Raw genomic sequence first — 8,478 nt, 5'->3', positions numbered from 1 at the left:
CCCATATCCCCTCCCTCTTGAGCCTCCCTCCCACCCCCCCATCCCACCCCTCCCGGTGGTCACAAAGCACCCAGCTGATCTCCCTGTGCTATGCGGCTGCTTCCCACTAGCTATCTGTTTTACATTCGGTAGTTATATATATGTTGATGCTACTCTCACTTCGCCCCAGCTTCCCCTTCCCCACCCCATGTCATCAAGTCCATTCTCTACATCTACGTCTTTATTCCTGCCCTGCAACTAGGTTCATCAGTACCCTTTTTTTTTTTTTTAGATTCCATATATATGTGTTAGCATAAAGTATTTGTTTTTCTCTTTCTGACTTACTTCACTCTGTATGACAGACTCTAGGTCCATCCACCTCACTACAAATAACTCAATTTCGTTTCTTTTTATGGCAGGGTAATCTTCCATTGTACATATGTGCCACATCTTCTTTATCCATTCATCTGTCGATGGACATTTAGGTTGGTTTCATGTCCTGGCTTCAGGATGAGTTTTGATTCAAAGGAGACAGTATGCAAGAGTTAGAGAAGTGCTTTCATTTATTTGATAGAGCCTGAGTAAATTATTGACTACTCTTCAATCTAATAAACACCTATTCAGCTTATTCAACTCTTCTTATCAGGCATCAAGGATACATAGATAAAATAAGACACAGTCCCAGCTTTCCAGGAATACTTGGAAATACTTGCTAGAGGAGATTACAAAAGGAAATCAATAATAGCAATACTGGAAAGACTACTAAATAAATACAGAAGGCCACTGTGGGATGAGAGGTTCAGCAAGGCTTCTCAGGGGTTGGGGATGATAGAGCTGAGTGCTGAGGGGGGCAATAGGAGCCACTCAACTAGGAAGGCTGTATTCCAGGTAAAGTGAATGTGGTTAAAGGTACTAATCAGCAGGCCACGTGGCATGTTCAGGAAACTCCACATGGCTCCATGAGGCTAGAGAGTAGCAGAGAAGGGTAAGCTGTAGGAGATGAATATGGAAAGTAGGTCGAGGTTTAAAGGTCATACATGTTAGGCTAAGAAGTTTACAGTTTTTCCTGAAAGCACTGTAGAGCGATGGAAGAAATTTAAGCATCATAGTAATATTATCAAATTTGTATTTTAGTTAAATTTCCTTGTAAACAGTGTAAAGAATAGAAGGGAGCCAAGTCAGGAAATAGGCTAAATAAGAGATAAGACTAAATAATAAATAATAAATAATAAACAAGAGTGTGACTAAATTAAGAAACCGACAGAAGGCATGGAGAAAAAGGACAAAATCAAGAGATACTCAGAAGAATTTTAAACTTTGTTAAGAAACTTTTTGGGTATTGGGGTTGAGTAAGGAAGAGTCTAGGATAACTCCCAGGTTTCTGGCTAGGATATGAGAATGGTGGAACAATTAATAAGAATATAGGAAAACAGATTTCTTTCTGAAGGGTGGGAGTAAGATGTAGTCCAATGTGGAATATGCTGTGTTTGAGCTTCCTGTGGGACATTGACATTGCTCTAGAGACAGCTTATGTAGCTAGATATTGATAAAGAATGCTTGCCCTTCAACATGTGGATAGAATGGCTGGTACCCAGAGTACTCAAGGAGCATATGTAAGACATGAAGAGCATTTGTATCCTGGATAAAGCTGGCATTTGGGAGTAACTCAGGAGAAAAAAGAAAAAGAAAAGAGAAAGAAGGGACTCCCCTACCTGCCAGAAGTAGCTCAAGAGGCAGAAGGAGAACCAGCAGAGAGTGTTGTCATGGAAGCAGAGGTAGGAGAGCTTCAGGGAAGTAGAGTAAACTTCCATCAGCATCAGATACTTAGAGGCTAGGTAAACCAAAAACCTAGCAAGTTTCCATTTTGTTTTGCAGTTGAAAGATTATCATTGACTTTAGCTAGAGAGTAATTTCATTTGAGTGGTATTAGCTGAATAAAATAAGAGTTAAGTAATCCGAGAGCAAAGAAGGAATTTGATTTGAATGACAAGTAGGAGTGAGGACATAGCAGTAGATGAACAGACCAGATTATTGCAGGATTAGCAGGTAAAGAGCCTTTTTTTTTTTTTTTTTTTAAAGTCTTTATTGAATTTGTTGCAGTACTGCTACTGTTTTATGTTTTGGTTTTTTGGCCGCAAGGCATGTGGGATCCTAGCTCCCTGACCAGGGATCAAACCCGCAACCCCTGCGTTGGAAAAAAATATGGAACGCTTCACAAATTTGCATGTCATCCTTGCGCAGGGGCCATGCTAATCTTCTCTGTATCGTTCCAATTTTAGTATATGTGCTGCCAAAGCGAGCACAGCCTTTCTTTTTTAAGATGTTTATTTTATTTTTTTGATTAAGCTTCTTGAGATAATTGTAGATTCTTCACATGCAGTTACAAGAAAGAATACAGAAGCATTTCCTGTACCCTTTACCCAGTTTTCTCCAGTGGTAACATCCTGCAAAACATGGTACACTATCACAACTAGAATACTGACACTGGTTAAGTCAAGATGCAGAACATTTCCATACTACAAGGACCCCTCCTGTGGCCCTTTTAATGGCCACACCCACTTCACTTCCATCTCCAACCCCTCCTTAATGGCAGTCACTTATCTGTTCTCCATTTTCACAATTTTGTCATTTCAAGATAGTTATATAAATTGAATCATACAATATACAGCCTTTTGGGACTGGCTTTTTTCACTAAGCATAATCTCTAGTGATTCATCCAGATTGCTGTGTGTATCAGCAGTTCCTTCCCTTTTAGTACTGAGTAGTATTCCTTGGTATGGATGGACCACAGTTTGTTTAACCATGCACCAGTCGATGGACATCTGGATTGTTTCAGTTCTTGGCTTTTATAAGTAAAGTTAATGTAAATGTGTACAGGATTTTGAGCCAGCGTAAGTTTTCATTTCTCTGGAATAAATGCCCACGAGGGCAATTGTTGGTTTATATGAGTCATGAGGTAGTTGCGTGTTTAGTTTTAAAGAAACTGACACACTGTGTTCCAGAATGGCTGTATTATTTTACATTCCCACCAGCAGTGTATGGCTAAGCCAGCTTCTCTGCTTCCTCACCAGCATTTGATGATGTTACTTTTTTCCTTTTTTTTTTTTGCCATTCTAATAGGTGTGTATTGTGCATCTCATTTTGATTTGTGTTTCCTTATTAGCTAATAATGTTGAACATCGTTTCATATGTTTGCCATCTTCATATGCTTTTGAATAAAATGTCTCTTCACGTCTTTTGCCCATTTTCTAATTTGGTTTCCTTTTGTGAAGTTCTTTTTTTTTTTTTTTTTTTTTTTTTTGCGGTACGTGGGCCTCTCACTGTTGTGGCCTCTCCCATTGCGGAGCACAGGCTCCAGACGCGCAGGCTCAGCGGCCATGGCCCAGGGGCCTAGCCACTCTGTGGCATGTGGGATCCTCCTGGACCGGGGCACGAACCCGTGTCCCCTGCATCGGCAAGTGGACTCTCAACCACTGTGCCACCAGAGAAGCTGCGAGTTCTTTATATATGCTAGGTATGAGTCATTTTTCAGATGTGTGGGTTTGTAAACATTTTCTCCCAAATGTAGGGCAAGTAGGACAAGTTAAATCTTATCTTTTCATCTATTTAACTGGGTCTTTCACAGAGCAAAAGTTTTATATTTTAATTCATTCGTTTTTCCCTTTTACGGATCATGCTTTTGGTGTCAGTGTAAGAACTCTGTGCCTATGTTAGATCCTTTGGATTTTCTCCTGTTTTTGTTTTTTTCAAGTTTATAGTTTTATGTTTTACAGTTAAGTCTCTGATTGTCTGGTTTTGGTGTCAGAGTAATACTAGCTTCAAAAAATGAAGCTATCTATTTTCTGAAGAGATTGTATAGAACTGGTGTTAATTCTTTAAACATTTAGGAGAATTATCCAGTGAACCATCCGGACCTGTTGATTTCTTTTTGGTGAGATTTATTTATCTATCTATCTATCTATCTATCTATCTATTTATACATACAGAAAGGCATTTTATTTTAAACATAGCAGTATGTACCTGTCAATCCCAAACTCCCAAGTCTATCCCTCCCTTCCACCCTTCCCCACTGATAACCGTAAGTTCATTCTTTAAGTCTGTGAGTCTTTTTCTGTTTTATAAGTTCATTTGTATCATTTTAGATTCCGCGTATAAGCGATATCATATGATATTAAGTGAAGTAAGCCAGATAGAGAAAGACAAATATCATATCTGTCTCTGTCTGACTTACTTTACTTAGTATGATAATCTCCAGGTCCATCCATGTTGCTGCAAATGGCATTATTTTATTCTTTTTATGGCTGAGTAATATTCCATTGTATATATGTACCACATCTTCTTTATCCATTCATCTGTCGATGGACATTTTGGTCGCTTCCATGTCTTGGCTATTGTAAACAGTGCCTGCAGTGAACATTGGGGTGCGTGTATGTTTTTCTTTGGATATATGCCCAGGAGTGGGATTGCTGGATCTTATGGTAGCTCTATTTTTAGTTGTTTTAAGGAAGCTCCATACTGTTCTCTATACTGGCTGTACCAATTTACATTCCCACCAACAGTGTAGGAGGGTTCCCTTTTCTCCACACCCTCTCCAGCATTTATTGTTTGCAGACTTTTTGATTGATGGCCATTCTCACTGGTGTGAGGTGATATCTCGTAGTTTTGGTTTGCATTTCTCTAATAATTAGTGATGTTGAGCATCTTTTCATGTGCTTCTTGTCCATCTGTATGTCTTCTTTGGAGAAATGTCTTCTTAGGTCTTCTGCCCATTTTTTGATTGGGTTGGGTGTTTTTTTGTATTTTGAGCTGCATGAGCTGCTTGTATATTTTGGATACTACTCCCTTTCTGGTTGCTTCGTTTGCAAATATTTTCTCCCATTGTGTGGGTTGTCTTTTTGTTTTGTTTATGGCTTCCTTTGCTGTACAAACACTTTTGAGTTTAATTAGGTCCCATTTGTTTATTTCTGTTTTTATTTCGCTACTCTGGGAGACTGATTGAAAAAGATATTGCTGTGCAATTTATGTCAGAGGGTGTTGTGCCTATGTTTTCCTCTAAGAGTTTTATAGTGTCTGGCCTTATATTTAGGCCTTTAATCCATTTTGAGTTTATTTTTGTGTATGGTGTTAAAGAATGTTCTAATTTCATGTTTTTACTTTTAACTGTCTGGTTTTCCCAGTGCCATTTATTGAAGAGACTTTTCTCCATTGTATATAGTCTTGCCTCCTTTGTCATAGATTAATTGGCCATAGGTGGAATTGAGTTTTGGTGTGTTTTTAAAATTATGAGTTCAAGTTCCTTAATAGAGTTATGTGACTATCTTACAAATTTCATATTGGAAGAGATGTAGTAGTTTGTATTTTTCAATTAATTGGTCCATTTCATCTAACTGGTTAGATTTATGTGTATAGAATTGTTTGTATTATTTCCTTATTAGCCTTTTGATAGCTACATGGTCTATAGTAATATATCCCATTTCATTCCTGATATTAGTAATTTATGCCTTCTCTTTTTAAAATATTTGTCAATTTTATTAATCTTTTCAAAGAACAAGCTTTCTCTTTCATTGATTTTTCTTTTTTTCTTTTTTTGGTTTTCAATTTTATTGATTTCTGCTCCTATCTATTATTTTCTTCCTTCTGCTTGCTTTGAGTTTATTTTGCTCTTTTTCTAGGTTCTTTGGGTGAGAGTTGATATTACTAATTTGAGCCTTTCTCTTTATTTTGAATTTTTGAATTTTATTTTATTTATATTTTATACAGCAGGTTCTTATTAGTTATCCATTTTATACATATTAGTGTTTATATGTCAATCCCAATCTCCCAATTCACACCACCACCCCGGTCTCTTATTGAAGAGACTTTCCTCCATTGTATATCCTTGTCTCCTTTGTCATAGATTAGTTGACCATAGGTGTGTGGGTTTATCTGTGGGCTTTCTATCTATTTCTTTCTATCCATTGATCTATATTTCTGTTTTTGTGCCAGTACCACATTGTCTTGATTACTGTAGCTTTGTAGTATAGTCTGAAGTCAGGGAGTCTGATTCCTCCAGCTCCCGTTTTTTTCCCTCAAGACCGCTTTGGCTATTCGGGGTCTTTTATGTCTCCATACAGATTTTAAGATTTTTTGTTCTAGTTCTGTAAAAACATGTCATTGGTAATTTGATAGGGATTGCATTGAATTTGTAGATTGCTTTGGGTAGTATAGTCATTTTCGCAATGTTGCTTCTTCCAATCCAAGAAAATGTGATATTTCTCCATCCAAGAACATGGTATATCTCTCCATTTGTTTGTATCATCTTTAATTTCTTTCATAAGTGTCTTATAGTTTTCTGCATAAAGGTCTTTTGTCTCCCTAGGTAGGTTTATTCCTAGGTATTTTATTCTTTGTTGTAATGGTAAATGGGAGTGTTTTTCCTTAATTTCTCTTTCACGTTTTTCATCATTAGTGTATAGGAATGCAAGAGATTTCTGTTCATTAATTTTGTATCCTGCAACTTTACCAAGTTCATTCATTAGCTCTGGTAGTTTTCTGGTGGCGTCGTTAGGATTCTCTATGTATAGTATCATGTCATCTGCAAACAGTGACAGTTTTACTTTTTCTTTTCTGATTTGGATTCCTTTTAGTTCTTTTTCTTCTCTGATTGCTGTGGCTAGGACTTCCAAAACAATGTTGAATAATAGTGGTGAGAGTGGACATCCTTGTCTTATTCCTGATCTTAGAGGAAATGCTTTCAGTTTTTCACCATTGAGAATGATGTTCGCTGTTTGTTGTATATGGCCTTTATTATGTTGAGGTAGGTTCCCTCTATGCCCACTTTCTGGAGAGTTTTTATCATATATGGGTATTGAATTTTGTCAGAAGCTTTTTCTGTATTGAGATAATCATATGGTTTTTATTCTCCAACTTGTTAATATGGTGTATCACATTGATTGATTTGCGTATATTGAAGAATCCTTGCATCCCTGGGATAAATCCCACTTGATCATAGTGTATGTTTGTAGTATCTTTGTCTGGTTTTGGTATCAGGGTGATGGTGGCCTCATAGAATGAGTTTGGGAGTGTTCCTCTGCAGTGTTTTGGAAGAGTTTGAGAAGGATGGGTGTTACCTATTCTCTAAATCTTTGATAGAATTCACCTGCAGTGTCTGTTGTAACTTCTCCTTTTTCATTCCTAATTTTATTGATTTGACTCCTCTCCTTTCTCTTGATGAGTTTGGCTCATGGTTTATCAATTTTGTTTATCTTCTCAAAGAACCAGCTTTTAGTTTTATTGATCTTTGCTATTGTTTTCTTTGTTTCTATTTCATTTATTTCTGCTCTAATCTTGATGATTTCTTTCCTTCTGCTAACTTTGGGTTTTATTTGTTCTTCTTTCTCTGTTTCCTTTAGGTGTAAGGTTAGGTTGTTTATTTGAGTTTTTTCTTGTTTCTTGAAGTAAGATTGTATTGCTATAAACTTCCCTCTTAGAACTGCTTTTGCTGCATCCCATAGGTTTTGGATCGTCGTGTTTTCATTGTCATTTGTCTCTAGGTTTTTTTTGATTTCCTCTTTGATTTCTTCAGTGATCTCTTGGTTATTTAGTAACATATTGTTTACCCTCCATATGTTTGTGTTTTTTTACATTTTTTTCCCTGTAATTGATTTCTAATCTCATAGCGTTGTGGTCAGAAAAGTGCTTGATACGATTTCAGTTTTCTCAAATTTACTGAGACTTGATATGTGATGCAAGATGTGATCTATCCTGGAGAATATTCTGTGGGCACTTGAGAGGAAAGTGCAATCTGCTGTTTTTGGATGGAATGTCCTATAAATATCAATTAAATCTATCTGGTCTATTGTGTCATTTAAAGCTTGTGTTTCCTTATTAATTTTCTGTTTGGATCATCTGTCCAGTGGTGTAAGTGAGGTGTTAAAGTCCCCCACTATTATGGTGTTATTGTCCATTTCCTCTTTTATAGCTGTTGGCAGTTGCCTTATGTATTGAGGTGCTCCTATGTTGGATGCATATATACTTATAATTGTTATATCTTCTTGGATTGATCCCTTAATCATTATGTAGTGTTCTTCCTTGTCTCTTGTAACATTCTTTATTTTAAAGTTTATTTTATCTGATATGAGTATTGCTACTCCAGCTTTCTTCTGATTTCCATTTTCATGGAATATATTTTTCCATCCCCTCACTCTCAGTCTGTATGTGTCCCTAGGTCTGAAGTGGGTCTCTTGTAGACAGCATATATATGGGTCTTGTTTTCGTATCCATTCAGCGAGCCTGTGTCTTTTGGTTGAGCATTTAATCCAATCATGTTTAAGGTAATTATCGGCATGTATGTTCCTATTACCATTTTCTTAATTTTTTTGGGTTTGTTTTTGTAGGTCCTTTTCTCTTGCGTTCCACTTAGAGAAGTTCCTTTAGCATTTATTGTAGAGCTGGTTTGGTGGTGCTGAATTCTCTTAGCTTTTGCTTGTCTGTAAAGCTTTTGATTTCTCTGTTGAATCT

General features: G+C 36.8%; 1 protein-coding gene and 1 non-coding gene across 4 annotated transcripts in view; one reads left to right on the top strand and one right to left on the bottom strand.

Moving 5' to 3' along the window:
* The window catches only part of MTFR1 (mitochondrial fission regulator 1), a 62,809-nt gene that overhangs the window by 27,969 nt on the left and 26,362 nt on the right, over window positions 1-8,478 (top strand). The gene's annotated exons all lie outside the window — the stretch shown is intronic.
* Window positions 2,176-2,282, bottom strand: LOC112065845 (U6 spliceosomal RNA). The gene has a single exon (XR_002892266.1). It is a non-coding gene; the product is annotated as a U6 spliceosomal RNA (small nuclear RNA).

Source organism: Physeter macrocephalus, chromosome 15, assembly GCF_002837175.3.
Source record: "Physeter macrocephalus isolate SW-GA chromosome 15, ASM283717v5, whole genome shotgun sequence".
In the NCBI taxonomy this organism is placed as follows: domain Eukaryota; kingdom Metazoa; phylum Chordata; class Mammalia; order Artiodactyla; family Physeteridae; genus Physeter; species Physeter macrocephalus.
The sequence above is the reverse complement of the archived record's forward strand: the minus strand, read 5'-3'. Positions and strand labels throughout refer to the sequence as shown.